This window comes from Quercus lobata, chromosome 10 (genome assembly GCF_001633185.2).
Source record: "Quercus lobata isolate SW786 chromosome 10, ValleyOak3.0 Primary Assembly, whole genome shotgun sequence".
In the NCBI taxonomy this organism is placed as follows: domain Eukaryota; kingdom Viridiplantae; phylum Streptophyta; class Magnoliopsida; order Fagales; family Fagaceae; genus Quercus; species Quercus lobata.
Window position 1 is genome coordinate 26,494,793 of NC_044913.1, and position 17,988 is coordinate 26,512,780.

At 37.2% G+C, this 17,988-nt stretch overlaps 1 long non-coding RNA gene across 2 annotated transcripts; it reads left to right on the forward strand.

The window, feature by feature from the left end:
• LOC115965521 lies at nucleotides 1–4,182 on the forward strand. Of its 2 annotated transcripts, none has more exons than XR_004086076.1 (6): nucleotides 1–328; nucleotides 476–548; nucleotides 915–980; nucleotides 1,739–1,773; nucleotides 1,928–2,054; nucleotides 3,872–4,182. It is a non-coding gene; the product is annotated as an uncharacterized LOC115965521 (long non-coding RNA). The 2 variants fall into 2 exon arrangements; XR_004086077.1 differs by having other exon boundaries at nucleotides 1,934–2,054.
• Nucleotides 4,183–17,988: the final 13,806 nt, after the last annotated feature.

The following is a 17,988-nucleotide window of genomic DNA, read 5'->3' on the forward strand; positions in this document are numbered from 1 at the left end:
GAGAAAGAGAGATCGAGAGAAAAGAGAGACAAAGAAATAGAGAGGCGATGAAATTGAGAGAGAGGCTATGAAGACACGGAGAAAGAAACAGAAAAAGAGAGAGGCGATCCTGGGACACGGAGAAAGAAGAGATCGCCTCTCTGTTTCTGACAAAACGCCACTCTGTTTCTTTCACTAAGATCGGAGTTCATTCGCCATTTTGATTTTACCAGAGAAAGAAGCAGAAGAAGGAAGATGATATCGACTTCAGCGTCAAGAACGAAAAAAGTCCCCTCTGCCCACAAGCAACGCCTCTGATGGGTTCTATTCTTTTTCTAATTTTTTTTAGGTAAATTAGATTTGTTATATGCATTCAATTTTTCCAATTTGGTTCTAGATTTGGATTCAAAAATTAGGGCTAAGTAAATCAGATTTTAATACGTGACTTTCTTTTCGCTTCCTTTTCAATTTTTTAACACCGATGCTTGCGATCCAGAGATAGAGGAGGAAAAAATAAACCTTGCAATACAAAGATGAGAAGGAGACAGACAGTGAGAGAACTACCACCGGTAAGTTTTTCTTTTTTTCATTCTTTCTTAGATCTGGGTATGGGTATGAAATATGAATTAGTTTTGAGAAATTTGGTTGGATTGATTTTTATTTAGGTATTTGGGTAACATTAGGTTTTGATTTGATTTTTTGAAATTTGGGGTTATATATGATTTAGGTTTGGAGAGGGCAAAAACAGAGAAATAAGGAGAAGGAGAGAGTTCTCTGTTCCCATTTATTTTTTCAATTTCTTGGGTTTTGTTTTGTTGATTATTGTTTTTTTGGTTAGAATTTTGTTCCTGTTTGGCAGTTTTTTTTTTTCTTCGTTTGCCACTGAAATTAATTTCTGAATTTTTTTTTTCTTTTTCTTCTGTTTCTCCCTCCAGTTGCAGAATACCGTTTCCTTGTGCCAGATAAAGACATTGGGACTTCTGCAATAAGAGAATTAAAAGGTACAGTTAAATTTTAATTTCTTTGGTTCTTGCTAGAATTAAGATCCTTAATGAATGCAAATATTGAAGTATTCTCTTTACATTTGAACTCACATGACTCTATTTGAATTGTAACGTAATTAATATTTGCATTCATTGTTACTATTTGTCTTTTACTATATGTTTGTTTGATGTTTTTGAGTTACTTTCAAATTCCTGAGTGAATATTTGTGGTCCATTGGTATGTTGTTGAGACCCAACAGTTGTGTTTTTTAAAGCAAGAGGAATTGAATAACACAATCCAAAAAAATTTAGAAGAGTCATGAAAGTTGGTACTAAAGACATAGAAAAAAGGAAAATCAAAATGTTACATTCTGATGCTTCTGTAATTACTCATTTGAAGTTCAAATTAGATTCAAAAAATTGGTTTGTAGTTTATAGCATTTCTATTTTTACTGATTGTGTGTTTCCCTATACCCGTTTCTTAAATTCTGGTTTGTGTTGTCTTTCATTCCAGTTTTCGGTATTTGTGGATTTCTCTGTTTTTTGCTAGCTTTGATACAATATTTTGTCAGATTTGGATCCACACTACTAGACTTATTGTTAGTTACTTAAAGTTCAGTGGTGTATAAAAGTACACGCTTTTGAAACTTTTGATTAAATAAGTAAAAGAACATGAATGTTGCCTAAGAAGGGTTAGCAAGAAAAATGATAATCATGTCAGTTGAATAATCCCAATTATTTTCTGTGTCTATCGTTGTTGGTGATGGAAAACACAGATTGACTATGCTTCCAACGATCTTGGCTTTCACTGGTACCTTCAACCTCTCTCTCTTAAGGATTTTCTATTATCTATTTTTTTTTTTTTTCAAATCAATTTTTTCCTTGGTTTCTCAATTCCCATCAAACTATTTGAAGAAAGGCTTGAACTAAATTTTTGGTCAATTATTTCTTAATTCTGATTTTAGTTTAAGGTGAGTGGAAGCATGAAGGCAAGCAGATGTAGAAGTTGTCCGGGAAGCCTGACGTAAGATAAAGCTTAAGAGATAAAGCAGCACGACAAGCATTAGGCCATTTTGACTGAACAAATATGAGGTAATGTTTAGTACTGTGTAGTGCCATGTTATTGAGATATCTGCAACTGCATGAGAATTGTGTTTTCTCATGTAATCTTGATGTTATGAGTCTGATGTTGCGCTTTAGATCCTCTTTATGATCATCAATTACTTATTAATATGGGTCCAGCTATCAATGGTGGTTAAAATTGTTTGCCAATTGTAATGTTCATTTTTACTAAGGTTGCATGCTTTTTCTAAGGACAGGGTTACCATTGTTGTTAGTGCTCAAATGTAAAACTCAAGTAATATTTCTTTTTCCTTTTCCTACAAACAGAGCGGGAATTGATATGGTTGCTTGGAGTTTAAAGTGTTTGTTTTGATTTTGGATTTTTATTTTTTGAGGATAGCTGAATTTGAGTTTGATTTTTCCTTTTATTTTATTTTTGGGGTGGAAAATGTAATTGGGCTATTTGCGTGCCTTTTTACTTCTATATCACATAAGAATTACACATTGTTTTGAAATTCATAAGTATATATTTGTCACATAAAATAGAGTCTCATTTTCCCTTTTCCTTTTTATCTTTTTCTTTTTAATTTCGATGAGATGAAATTTTAAGATTAAGCTGCTCACAATTAGTGGTGAAACTTAGAATTTGGGACACGGATAATTGCTGGAATTATTTTGAATTATAGTTTCATTTTAATCTTTGATTAAAGATGCTTTGGAAGTGATAGGTTATGGTAACATGTAATCTCTCTCTTCCTTCAAGTCAGTCACTGTTCTGACTTCTGATGCATAAATAGATTATTTGTACATTTCCCAATCTCCACTTTTTTAGAGAGTATGTCTCACTGATTTCTTTCATTATTATATTTTGTTATGGAGTATAAATCCAAGTGAAAAACCACATTGCGTTGCTAACCCGTGTGATGCACAGAATAGTTAGCAAATGTTAAATAAATAAATAAAAGTAAAGAAACATCTATGAAAATTAACAATATCAAAATTTTATTATATATATATATATAATATATCAAACACAATGACAGCCAGTGCAGATTTCCAAACCCAATGATTTATCAATGTTTGTGCACAAACTCAATTATACAGATACACAACTTAGGTTGGAAGAATTAAGCAAAAGTGAGGGTATAAGGATCAATGGCCATGGAATATAAAAATATATATAGATGAGATGGGAAACAACAAAGGTGAATTCATTCCTCTTTTTTCTTTTGGGTTTGATTCTTTGTTTATTTAATTTCATTAATTAGTAGTGCAGATTTTACAACTTGCAAATTAGAAGTGAAATTTAAGAATACTATGCCACATGTTTAGTGGGGTGATTGATTTTCTCTATTTGGTAAACCAAATTTGGTTCAGCAGTTGGAGTTCAATTCTATTTTGATTGTTTATTATTATTTTAGATTGAAAAGGCGGAAATTGTATTATCATCAAAAAGAGAAGTATGAAAAGTATAACGCGGGTTCCTGTAGGACATGATCAAAATAAACCAATTCCATTTCTTATGAAGTTAGTTTTTTTTTTTTTTTTTTTTTTTTTTTTTTTTTTTTTTTTTTTTTTTGTAATGGTAGATTATTACTTTCTTCAGTATCTCAATACTATGAACTTTGTTTTTCCTCCTTTTTTTTTTTTTTTTTTATAATGGCATATTATTATTTTCTTTAGTGTCTCAATACTATGAACTTTGGTTTTTTCCCCTTTTTTTCTTAATTCCATTCAAAGTTTTTGAAGAGATGCTTGAATCAAATGTGTTTGATTGGGTTTTACAGATTTTTGTAGATTAGCTTTGATTTTGGGAACATAAAAATTTTCTCACTATTAACGTGCAGGTATAAAGAAAAGAGATGCGATTCTAGAACGAGAATTCTTGAGTCAAAAGATTGTCATAGCATTGAGCAACAGTGATAGCTATTGTGGTTGATGTAGTCTTCTGTGTAAATTAAATGCCTAGAACATAGATATATAAATGTGGCAATATTGTTTATTGAATAGTGTATGATCAACAAGATACATTAAAGGAAAAAGTGGATTTGTGTAGTAAGGCTGATTTACAATTTAATTGAAGTTGTATGTAAAATTGAATTTGGATTTTGGCTTTGAGCCAGTAAAAATACAAAGATTGCCATTGTCTTTGCAAATAGTTTTTCCATTGTCTTTAATGTTGCTTTAGTTTTCAGCATTACTTTCTTTAGAATATATATATATATATATATATATATTTTTTTTTTTCCCTTTGTCAATCTCTCTCTTTTTTTTTTCTTTTCTTTTTAGCCTTTTCTTGGTGGGCAAATTAGTCTCTCACTGTAAGGAAACTAAACAATTGTATCTATAATTGCATGTTAATGAACTTTGCATATAGATCAAATAAAAATACAAATTAAGATCTCCAAAATTTGCATATAGGTTATGGGAATTTTAAGAAAATAAATAAAAGAACTAATTAGCATTTTAATCAAAATTGTAAGCAACTTAGCATCAAAACACAGATTTAAGAAATAAAAAAGTATTCTAGCATGAGTTAGAAGTCCTGTTTATTTGCATTACTTTCTTTAGAAAATACTTTTTTTTTTCCTTTGTCAATCTCTTTTTTTTCTTTTTAGCCTTTTCTTGGTGGGCAAATTAGTCTCTCATTGTAAGGAAACTAAACAATTGTATCAATTATTGCATATTAATGAACTTTGCATATAGGTCAAATAAAAATACAAATTAAGATCTCCAAAATTTGTATATAGGTCATGGGAATTTTAAGAAAATAAATAAAAGAACTAATTAGCATTTTATTGATGAAAGCATTTTGCATTTGCAAGAACAATTTATTCTATTTACATGGTGGGTTTTTTTTTTTTAGTTAATGCAAATCATGACCATTGTGGTGTTCAATCTATGCATTAACATTAACATTATTTTATATTTGTTTGTTGAATATTCAATTTTTTATCATAATCGTACAAATTGTAAAAAGAAACAAAAAGGATAGACACAATTTATAAGTATCATCTTCAAGACATGTACACAATTTTTCTATAAAAGGATAGAGATTTTTTTTTGATAGGATCTAACCGCAGATTGGTCATGAATAAATGTGCCATTTTATTGGGTTTGGGTTGGTATATAATCTGATAGGAATTGACATGTCACATATACATCTATTTTATAGAAAGTATTTGATAATCAATATATTGGTTGGCTTTACATTTGCAATTTATAAATAATGTAATGTTACATTATTGGATGACATTTTTCAAAAAAAAAGTACGTGAAGTATATTGAGCTAAGTGTAAATTTGTGTTTGAAAATATTTAATAGTCAAAAAACTATATAAGTTTTGATTGTAGGGATAAGGACTCAAAATAGTATATTGGGCCTTGGGCCTTGTCCGAAGACATTGATAGGTCCGAGGAGGAGCAAGTAGTTGTTAAGTGTTCCCAATTAAAGTCTCAAAGATGAAGAACAAGTAAAAGGTTGTCCGAGGAGGAATTCCTCCTCGGATATGATGTATGTACTCCATCTGTTAGCGTAATCGTCCAAGAAGCTCCAATGATAGAGACATACTTCATGAACATACGAGAAAGAAGGAAACCGAAAATATCTAAGGGAAAGCTATCATTACCGCATTAAATGCACTGCAGCTACTTTTTTTGCTGCATTTATGTGGAGAGGACCTCTGAATAGTACTACCTTGGCTACCACAACTCACAGAAAACCAGAGGGAGTGTCTGATGGGACAGGTACTCAAGTAAAGGTTTGGATGATCAACAGTTGTAAGATGAAGATGGTCCAAAGGAGGATATATAAGGTGAAAGACTCTTCATGGAGAGAGGATTAGAAAAATAGAAAGAGAACACTGTAGCAATCTAAATTGTCTCTGTATCCAACTGTGATCAATCCATGTAATTGTGGCCTCCTTGGACAGAAAGTCTATTGATATAAATACCTCTTATTTGTGCTTGATTGACACTTAATTCCATATTAGCCGTTGTTCAACTCATTAGGGCCTAATTTTTTGACCCATTCTCTACAAATTTATTGTATTGGGCTCATTGGGCCGAGATCCCATATACTTTGGGTTTGGGCCACAAATCGGGACTCTACAATTGGCACCGTTTGTGGGAAGAACTTGTGTGATAGTGAAAACAACGATCAACGATGGCAAATTCAGGCTCACATCAGGCAGAATCCATAGCATCTCAACGTGAAAATCCTTTCACCAACCTTGAGCATAGGAGAGATCAGGAAGGCATCATGCACGTTACGCACATAAGCAAAAGTCACTCTTGAGTTTGGAGTCACGTCTCTCAAGAACAACACAATAAAGCCATGTAAAGGGAAATCGACCAACTTAAGAAGAAGTTACGCTATGCACAACGAAAATGATCTCCCACCCCATCTGATTCCTCCCCTCAGTGACGATGAGAAGGATAACGGTTATCGACGTAGATCAAGGACTCCCCCTAGCGAATCCTTCTCATATGAAGAAGAGCATCATAGAGAACGCCGATGCAAAAGCCCCATTCACAAAGGATTGAGAAATGATGCGATGAGAAAAGCTTTGAACCAGATTGCCAAGTCGCCATTCACACGTAGGTTCGGAAGGGTAGCTCCTCCTCGGCGTTTCCATCAGCCAACATTCACTATCTATAATGGGCGAACAGACCCGATGGAGCATGTGAGTCATTTCAATCAGAAAATGGTTGTCTATTCTAAGGACGGAGCCTTGATGTGCAAAGTGTTCCCATCCAGTTTGGGACCCGTGGCAATGAGATGGTTTAATGGCTTGAGGACAGGTTCAATAAATTCCTTCAAGGAGCTCACTCAGGTGTTTGGCTCCCATTTGATCACATGTACCAGGGTCCCTCGCCCTTAGACTCCCTACTGTCTTTGTCCATGCGAGAATGGGAGATCCTGAAAACATACTTAGACATGTATTGGGAGATGTACAATGAGATAGAGGGTAACTTTGAGGATGTTGCCTTCAGTACCTTCAAGAATGGCCTCCCAGCCGAGCATGGTTTAAGGAAGTCCTTAACAGGAAAACAAGTCACTAGCCTGCGCCAGCTTATGGACCGTATTGACAAGTTTAAAATGGTTGAGGAAGATCAACAACTGGATAAAGGAAAGGCTAAGGTTATCCCTCAAGAGAGGAGGGATTTCAGGTTGGACCGATTCAATAACAACCGGCCCTAGAGAGATTTTGTTGGACAATCAGGGTTTACCAACACCCAGACCATTAAGAACAGGTGCATCAGGTTCTAAAGAAGATTAAGAACGAGTCATTCTACAAATGGCCAAACAAGATAGCCGAAAACCCCTTGAGATGCAATCAAAGCCTTTATTGCCAATATCATCAGGATTAGGGGCACACTACATAAGACTGCAGGAATCTGTGGGATCATTTGGACCAGCTGGTTTGAGAAGGAAAATTAAAGCAACTGCTGCACCATTCTAGTGGCCAAGTGGGGCAGATAGGTTTAGATTCACGGAGAGATTCTTCTTCAAGACCTCCTTTGAGAACGATCAATGTCATCTTCGCTGCCCCCGATAGGATTGGTTCCTATCCCTCCAGAGTAATGTCTGTGGCTCGGCTATCAACCAAAGACATCAATTCAGAACCAAAAAGAGCCAGAATAGAGGTCCCCTTAATCCTAGGCTTCTCGGCCGATGATAAGATTGGAACTATCCAACCCCATAACGATGTTTTGGTGGTCACACTCAGGATAGGGGGGTACGATGTGAGAAAAGTGTTGGTAGATCAGGGAAGTGCTGTTGAGATAATGTACCCCGACCTATACAAGGGGCTGAATTTGAAACCTGAGGACTTAGCAATGTACAATTCCCCACTAGTAAGTTTCGAGGGGAAGACAGTTACTCTAAGAGGTCAGATTAGACTACCCATATAGACCGGTTTGGATGTAGTGGAAGTGGACTTCATTGTGGTGGATACTTATTCACCTTATACGGCTATTGTGGCCAGGCCTTGGCTTCATGCCTTAGAAGCCGTTTCTTCTACCCTTTACCAAAAGGTGAAATATCCGTCCAACGGCCAAGTTAAAGAGATTGTAAGGAATCAATCCATGGCTAGGCAGTGCATGGTGACTGCCATCTTACATAGGCCCAATGCGGAGTCCTCGACCTCTGCTGAAAGAAACTTATAACAATCAAGAACTCCGATATTGCCCGATAATGGATTAACCGAGGAAGCAAAGTGCGAGGATCTAGAAAAAGTTGTTGTTGGTAATGATCCGGAGAAGTTCTTTTAGGTCAGCTCCCAGCTACCTCCCCAAGAGAGACAAAAGCTAATTGAATTCCTGAGAAAAAATGTAGATGTATTCGCGTGGAATGCTTATGAAGCCCTGGGGGTGGTTCCAAGTTTTATTTGTCACCATTTGAATGTCAATCCATCTGTTACCCCCAAAAAACAACCTCCTCAATGCTCGTCCAGAGAACATTCTGATGCTGTCAAAGACGAGGTGACAAAGCTTAAGCAGGCAGGGGCTATCAAAGAGGTTTTCTATCCTGAATGGCTAGCCAATACTGTGGTAGTAAGGAAAAAGAACGGAAAATGGTGAGTGTGTGTGGATTTCACGGATTTAAACAGGGCTTGTTCGAAAGATCCCTTTCCTATGCCTTGGATAGACCAACTGGTAGATGTTACCATAGGCCATTCTCGAATGAGCTTTTTAAATGTTTTTTAAGGATACCATCAAATACCGCTAGCACTAGAGGACCAGGAAAAGACAGTTTTTGTTACTCCCACTGGAAACTACCACTACAAGGTAATGCCCTTCTGCTTGAAAAATGCAGGATCCACCTATCAAAGGATGATGACTAAAATGTTTGAACCTAAATCGGGCAAGAATATTGAAGTCTATATAGACGACATGGTAGTAAAGAGTAAGGTAGTGTCCGAGCATGTAGGAGACCTCATAAATATTTTTGAAATACTAAGAGAACACAAGTTACGCCTCAATGCCTCCAAATTTTCTTTTGGTGTGGGATCAGGAAAATTCCTAGGCTATATGGTAACCCACCAGGGAATTGAAGTTAATCCAGACCAAGTTAAGGCAATAAACAATTTACAACCACCTTGGAATCCCAAAGAAGTTGAAAAACTAACCGGAATGACTGCTGCTTTAAACTGGTTTATTTCTCGATCCACAGATAGATGCAGACCTTTCTTCCTATTGATGAATAAATGGAAGGGATTTAAATGGACTGAAGAGTGTGCTTTGGCATTTCAGCAACTTAAGGAATACCTATCTCGACCACCTATCATGTCCAATCCTAGGATGGATGAAGTCTTGTTTTCTTATATTGCGGTGGCCCCTCACGGTGTGAGTTTGGTATTGATACAGGTTGACAATGGAGTACAACGGTCAGTCTATTATGTAAGCAAATCACTGCATGAGGCCGAGATTCGCTATCTACCGTTGGAGAACGCCATCCTAGCAGTAGTACATGGTACAAGAAAGCTTCCCTATTACTTCCAAGCACATATAGTCATCATCCTAACTCAACTTTCACTCAAAACCATACTTCGAAGTGCTGATTACACGAGGAGGATTGCAAAGTGGGGCACAGTTCTAGGGGCTTTTGATGTCAAATACATACCTCGTACCTCTGTTAAGGGTCAGGTACTGGCAGACCTCATGGCCAAGTTCACTAAACCCCCAATAGAAGAAACATCAACAACACAGAACATGGATGAAAAATCGGTTGACACAATCTCCCTACAAGAACCTTTATTCTGGAAGGTATACGTTGATAGTGGGACAAATCAAAGGGGCTCTGGAATGGGGCTAATTCTGATCTCGCCCGAGAAGCTCACCATAGAAAAGTCATTAAGATTGGGCTTCTCAACCACGAATAATGAAGTTGAATATGAAGCCTTGCAGGAGGGAATGTCCATGGTTCAAAGAATGGGAGAAAAGGCAGTTAAGATGTTCTCAGACTCAAGGTTGGTCGTCGGCCAGGTGAAAAGTGAACTAGAAGTAAGAGATGAGAGGATGCAAGGATATTTAAGTCAAATTAGACATCTGCAATCAGGATTTGAATCCTTCATTCTTTTGCACATCCTCAGGAGTGGATACACACATGTCGATTCCCTAGCCACGTTGATAACTTCCTCGGCACAGAGCCTACCTCGGGTTATCCTTATAGAATACTTGTGTAAACTCACGGAGGTTAAGGGACTAGCGGTTCATATTCACCAAATCAGGGTAGGGCCCAGTTAGATGGATTCCGTAGTACTATATCTAAGAGAAGACATCTTGCCGGAAGATAAATCAGAGGCTGAAAAGATAAGAAGAAAAGCGCCTCGTTTTTGGCTATCCGAGGACCAAAAATTGTACAAGCGCTCTTTTTTTTGGCCATATCTACCCTGTGTTTACCTCGAAGTGACAGAACTACTCCTTGAGGAGCTGCATGAAGGAATTTGTGGAAGCCACACAGGAGGCAGATCTTTGTCTCATAGAGCCATCATTCAGGGCTATTGGTGGCCAAATATGCAGAAAGAAGCACAAGAGTATGTTAAGAAGTGTGATCAGTGTTAAAGATTTACATCAAACATACACTAGCCAAGAGGAGTTCTGAACCCCTTGTCTAGCCCCTAGCCTTTTGCTCAGTGGGGCTTAGATATAGTTGGCCATTTCCTCAAAGCAATAGAGAATAAGAGGTATTTGCTAGTCGGCGCTGACTATTTCACTAAATGGGTTGAAGCTAAACTTTTAGCAAATATCAAAAATGTGGATGCAAAGAAGTTTATTTGGAAAAACATTATTACTCGGTTTGGGGTCCCTCATTCCCTCATCTAGGATAATGGTCTTTAGTTTGACAGTAAGTCCTTCAAGTGAAATTGTTGTAAATTGGGAATTACGAACAGATATTCTACTCCGGCTTATCCTCAGGGAAATGGACAAGCCGAGGCTATTAATAAGGTCATAGTTAGTGGACTCAAGAAAAGGTTAGATGATGCGAAAAGAAAATGGGTGGAAGAACTGCCACATGTCTTGTGGACGTATCGAACCACGCCTCGCAAATCAATAGGGGAAATCCCCTTTTCAATGACTTATGGAGCCGAGGCTGTTATTCCCTTAGAGATAGGCTTCCCAACACTAAAGACGAGCTCGTTCAGTCCAAGTAGTAACAATGACTTGCTAGAAAGGAGCTTGGATCTTATCGAAGAAAGAAGAGAAAGTGCAATGGTCCAATTGGCATACTACCAACACAAACTCAAGCAAGGTTATGATGCCAAGGTAAAGCTAAGGCCACTAGTGCTTGCTGACTTGGCATTGAGGAAAGTTCTGAGCACTGCAAAGAACCCAGCATGGGGAAAGATAGGACCCAATTAGGAAAAACCATATCACATCACCTCTGTAGCTGGTATAAGGGCCTATTTCCTTGAAGACTTAGATAAACGTGTAATACCGCACCCTTGGAATGTAAACAACCTGAAAAGGTATTATTACTAATGAAAATTTCCTTTATCAATAAATTCTCTTGTTCTGTAAAAAATTGTGCTTTATGTTACTCAATCTGTTCAAGTATTAAACAAAACCTAAATCCTGCATAGCTCCTCAGACCACAGGCTTAGGGGAAATTAATTACTTTTGACATATGTTCAAGTATTAAACAGAACCTAACTCCTGTATGGCTCCTCGAACCACAAGCTTAGGGGAAAGTAATTACTTTTGACATCCGTCCAAGTATTAAACAGAACATAAATCCTACATGGCTCCTCGGACCATAGGCTTAAGGGAAATTAACTACTTCTAACATCTGTTCAAATATTAAACAGATCCTAAGATATGTTAGGTCTCTCGGACCATATATTTGGGTGAAATTAATACTCAAAGGCATGTACATAAGTGTTTAAACAGAACCTAAGGTTAAAACATATCCAAGGCAAATTTAAACTTATGTTTATTTACATAAGTGATGAGCAATATACAGATTGTCTGCCTCTTTTATATTCTTTCACATGATATAAGTCTATTAATATCAATCTTCATTACATAAGATACAATTCACAAGAAACACACTTAATTCACAAATTTTCTCCTGGCACTTAATCAAATTACTTATATTATTAAGCAACGCATAATTGTTGGCTTTTATTAAAGGCACAGTAATAGCAATTCAATACTATGTATAAAAATAATAAAATTCAAATTACATAAAGCAAAAGAATAAAGGATGAAATGAAGAACATTCTCATTAAGTGATAAAGAAAGTACATTGAACGCATTGACATAATGTCATTTTTTAAATAAAAAAAAACTTAAATTACTATAAAAGGAATTAGAAAAGGAATCCTAAGGGCTAAGCTTTAGTAGGAGGATCTTCCTTCTGGCTTGGCTGAGAAGTAGGAGCATCCTTGGCCTTGGGGTCAACTTCCTGAGTCTCGGCCTCTACTTCCTTCACCTTAGCTGCATCTTTGGCCTTGGCAGAAGGCTTTTTCCCCTTGTCTTTGCTTTGCCTTTCTCCCCTTCAGCCCCCTGGCCTTGGTCACTAGCTTGGCTGGATCCTTTTGAAATTTCAAGAAGAGGGAGGGCATCTAGTATAGCCAAAAGCTGTTCGGAAGATTCTGGGGCGGGGCATGAGGAGAGGAGGTAGTAGCCGAGACTTCACGGATCTCCGAATGGTAATAGACACTTTCAAGCAGCCTCCAAACAGAGTCGACAGTGACTCCTGCAACAGTCAAGGCCCTATCCCATGTCATGTTGCAATAGTCCCTACACACCTCTAAAAGCTCCTTGACAAGCCTTACTTGCGTCTTCTCCACACCAAGTTGGTAAGAAGCCTTCTTTTCAACCTTGGCTGCTTCCCTGGCTAGTTGAGCTTCTTCCTTGGCTTTCTGCAACTCAACCTTAAGATCTATGACCAACTGCCTTTGTGTGGCCAGATCTATTTCGGTTAAGTGCAATTTTTGGCACTAATCCTCAGCCTGCCTTTCAGCGGTTTTCAAGCCAGTCTCAGCACTTGAACGAGCTTGGTCCCCCACTTTAAGTTTCTCGAACAGCTCAATTTGCTCTTGCCTAGCATCCCCTAATGATTTCTCAACATCGACACGAGTGAGGGCCTCAACATCGGCCTATTTACGAGCGCCACGGTAGCACTCCTCGGCCACAAAAACTTGTTGAGTAATCTGCCCAAAGACCACAAAAAATAATATGAGTTAAAAACAAAAGTATGATTTAGCATCTAAGTTCATAAATGGATAGATTGTTTACCATAGCAAGGTCCCTCTTCAAGGACAGGAAGAGGTCATTCTGTGTAAAGCGCCTGTAAGCATCCATATCCTTGGGAAGGAGTAGAGGCTACTCCAGGGCTTCAGCTATATATCCCACTCAACCCCTTTGAAATTCCCGGACCGAGGCATTCCAAGGAATGGGAGCCCCATCCACTTCTAGCCGAGGACTCCATGTGTGTTGTGTCATGTGCACATCAGCCCTATTTTGTTCTTCTCGACTGTCCACAGACTGGGATCTCCTGTCCCGAGTATCAAGGACCACTTTTTGTTGTTTCGTTCCCTTTCGAGGACCCACCTCGCCTTCCTCAAGCATCTCGAGTGGTCTTTTCTTCTTCAAGTCAGGATTAGGCTTTAGGCTGAGGTCAGTGAGGATCTAGGGAGGAGGAGGGGGAAGATTGGAGGGAACTTGGGACTTAGGGGCTCCTTTTGATGTTGACTCTTTTCCCCTGGAAGCCATGAGCTCTCTTAAACTCTTATTACCCTTGTTCAGCGCCATACTGTCTTCCTCTTCTTCGTAGGAACTGTCTGGGCAGGCGATCACTAGAATTGGAGTATGAACACCAGAATTCCTATCTAATTCACCCTCGGCATCTAAAATGTTGATTAAAGGAGCCCTCAGATTAGTTTCTTCCTCAAAATGGAATTTGTCTATCTCCTCCTCTAGCGATAAACGAGACGAGGCAATCCCCTCTTCAGGTATGGCCGCTACTTCAGGAACAATTTGTGGAAGTGGCAATGCAACTGGCGGAAGGTTCTGTGGAATTGGCAACGTAATTGAGGGAAGGTCCCTCCGAGCCAAAAATCTTGGCTTAGAGACGTCAATCCGAGCCAATCTTGAACTTTCAACCCTTATTGCTTGGCCTACATCCAGGAAGATACGGGACAGGGGCTTGTAGTCCAAGATTAGATGAGCGGCCCGCAACTGTCCATCTTCACTTAGAAAAATCTCTGACCTTAGAAGATAATTAAAAGCCTGAACATTAGTAAAACTGAGCCTCGGAGCAACGTGATTTTTATCTGCAGAAACATCCAAGAAGGAGATCATGGTCAGATCGACAAAAATTATCACCAAAAGAAGATGAAATGTCAAAAGAAAAAAGAATAAAGCTAAAAAGACTAAATCCCGTTCCAAAGGGACTGATCTTAAAGGTACCCTACCTGGATCTCCTGCCTGAGTTGGATAATGAAGACCGCCGCTCCACTCCCCTGAGACAATTAGGTAATCATCCTTTATGCCCTTATTAGACTTGGGGAGACAGGATATCAGCCTGACGACCTCAAACCGGGACTTGAGGTAGTATCCCGCACCGGTGAGCTTGTGGCACTACATGTGAACCATATCGTGCCACGTGAGCCCTAAGCCCAACTGCTCATTCAAAGCGTATACACAGCCCAAGACCCTAAATAGGTTAGGGGCGCACTAGTAAGGGGTTAATCTATGGTTAATCAAATAGTCCCGGGTTATCCTACCCATAGGAAGCGTCATTCCTCCCTCTATGAAAGCAATTATGGGAATAATGACTTGACCCACGTCTCTATCAGTAAGTACTCGATCCAGAGGAAAATATTCTAAAACCACCCCCTGTGGGATATGGTACTTAGCCATAAAACCCTCCATATCGACTGGTGAGTTTATTAAGTGCTTGAACCTACCCATCTAAATAAATAGAAATGCCGAGGAGAAAGGCCGAGAAGAAAAAGGATAATATAAAGAAATCAAGACTTACGGGAACACATATGTTAATCACTGAAACTTTCAAAGATTTTTTGAAGACTTCTTACAGGAAATAGCTATAGAGACTCAAGAGTTTAATGCGTTTTGTAAGACGGGGCGCTGGAATTCTCTGAAGCTCTTGAAGATTTGTGAAGAAAAGAGGAAAATGGGTTCCCTCAAGGCTTTATATAGAGGGAGAAGATGAGTGGGAGTACTCCCGCTCAAAATACTAGGAAAAATGTCAGCCATTGGATTAGCGTTTCACCATTGGATGCGGGGGACATAAAGCTACCTGGAGTAATTAATAACGCCTCATGGACTACGAAGTATCAGTGACTATTAAGAGGCATGTAAAACCGCATTCTCACACGTGTAAATCAAAAAATCAATTGATCTTATCTCTTAAAAATCAAAACCCCACATTTTCTCCTCGGATGGGAGGGAAAAACCGGATTTTTGAAGGGCTATTATAGGGACAAGAGTCCAAAATAGTATATTGGACCTTGGGCCTTGTCCGAGGACATTGATAGGTCCGAGGAAGAGCAAGTAGTTGTTAAGCGTTCCCAATTAAAGTCTCAAAGACAGGGAACAAGTAAGAGGTTGTCCGAGGAGGAATTCCTCCTCAGATATGATGAATGTAGTTCATAATATGTACTCTATCTGTTAGCGTAATCCTCTAAGAAGCTTCAATGATAGAGACATGCTTCATGAACATGCGAGAAGGAAGGAAACCTAAAAATATCTAAGGGAAAGCTGCCACCATTACATTAAATACACTGCAGCTACTTTTCTGGCCGCATTTATGTGGAGAAGACCTCTAGATAGTACTACCTTAGCTACCACAACTCACAAAAAACCAGAGGGAGTGTTTGATGGAACAAGTACTCAAGTAAGGGTTCGGATGATCAACAGGTGTACGGTGAAGATGGTCCAAAGGAGGATATATAAGGTGAAAGACTCTTCATGGAGAGAGGATTGGAAAAATAGAGAGAGAACACTATAGCAATCTAAATTGTCTCTGTATCTAACTGTGATCAATACATATAATTGTGACCTCCTCAGACTAAAAGTCTATTGACATCAATACCTTTTATTTGTGCTTGATTGTCACTTAATTCCATATTAGCCGTTGTTCAACTCACTAGGGCCTAGTTCTTTGACCCACTCTCTACAAATTTATTGTATTGGACTCATTGGCCATATACTTTGGGTTTGGGCCACAAATCGAGACTCTACAATAATCATAGCACACAAACTTGCATGCAAAACAAATAAATTGGATTATACTTTCTTTTTTTTTTTAAGAAGGAAATTGAATTATACTTAAACCTGGCAATACTATAAGTCTATAAATCCATTAAAATCCTAGTTTATGACAAATCCATAAAATAAAATTCTTCTATAGGTATAGATAGTGAGAAAGGAGGTGAGATTCGAATTAATGATATAAAACTCCATAAATTTAAAGATATTATTACTACTTGAATCTCAAAACCATTTAATATGTGACATACTAGAATTGGTATACAAATCCTTCTACGCTGAGTGTCAAGTAAATTTGAAGTAGGTATCACTTAATCGTGCAGAAGATTCACATAGATACAGAAACTGTAGTTGTGACTCTGATTGGAGACAAGATTCACGCATAACAATGAAGCTAGGTTACGAAGAAAAAAAAAAATCAACAAAAATTACAAGGATGCAGAACTTTTTGTAGTTTATCTAGTGAAGGCCAAAGTCAATTTCTCATTGCCCTCCACAATCTACTTAATTGTTGTGTGACTGCAACCCAAATAATGTTAATTTTCAATTCTATTATTGTTTTCTTTTGCAGAAAGCCAACTAAAGGAGGACTCCACTTAGGCCCCAATAATTACATTTTTAATCCCTAATGGGACACTAATGTGGAGATTCTATTGGACTAGTACCAACCTCCCCAAGTCAAATTTCTCAAAAAGAAAAAACCTCCCCAAGTCAAAAAGTTGGAGAAGTAGTCCAAAATCATTGTGCTATTGAAACTCTGGGAGCCAATTTGATAATTGTAGGTGCTGACTAGACCCTTTAACCAAGACAAACGATCATGAATCGACCGTTGGGTCAATTAAAATGTCACCTTCTACGTCATGTTAGATTCCACCCATGTGGTCATAAACATTGTATTGCAATTAATGAGTAATGAAAATGTCTAACAAAAATATAAATATATATATTTAATATTTAAAGAGTTGTTTTCTTTTTCCTTTTTTTTTTACTTTTTCTTTTTTATGTTTGTTTGGGGGTAGGGGGAGATTCATTCTATAATAATTGATTTTTTTTTTTTCTTTTTAAGAAAAAGAAAAGTTTCCAACTTTACTGAATGTTTTATTTGAATCGTTTGAGTATTCAATTTTAAGTCATTCATTAAATAATAACTGCAGTACTCGTTTTCAGAATCAGTTTTAGAGAAAAACATGTACGTTTTTTACTTTGAAACCTTAAAGGAACAGTACACATATCCAAAGATAGAGTTCTACTTTTCTTCGTTCTCAAAGAAATTCATAAACTCTATATTTGAATGAACTTTACATTTATCAAAAATTTTGAAACTTAATTGACATTTTTTAGTGGTTTTAAGGGAGATGTCTTGTATTTAAATCATTCTTTCATTTATAGAATTAAAAAATAAATAAAAACTTGAGGCCTACGTTTTCTACAAAATTAGATTGAATAAATTTTAGTCTCTTTAATATATTTACATATTTATCTATAAAATTAATGCTATTCATTTAAAATTAGCTATTGAAAAAAAAAAAAAAAAAAAACTAATTTTTTATTTTGACTATTTGCTGCATCAAAAATTTTTATTTAAGAGATATTAACAAAAATTAAATTAACACGACATTGAAAGGTTATAAATTAAATTGACGCAATTAAAATATTAGTGGTCAAATTAAAATATGGTACAAAGAATAAATATCAAATACGTAATTTATCCATAATTGATT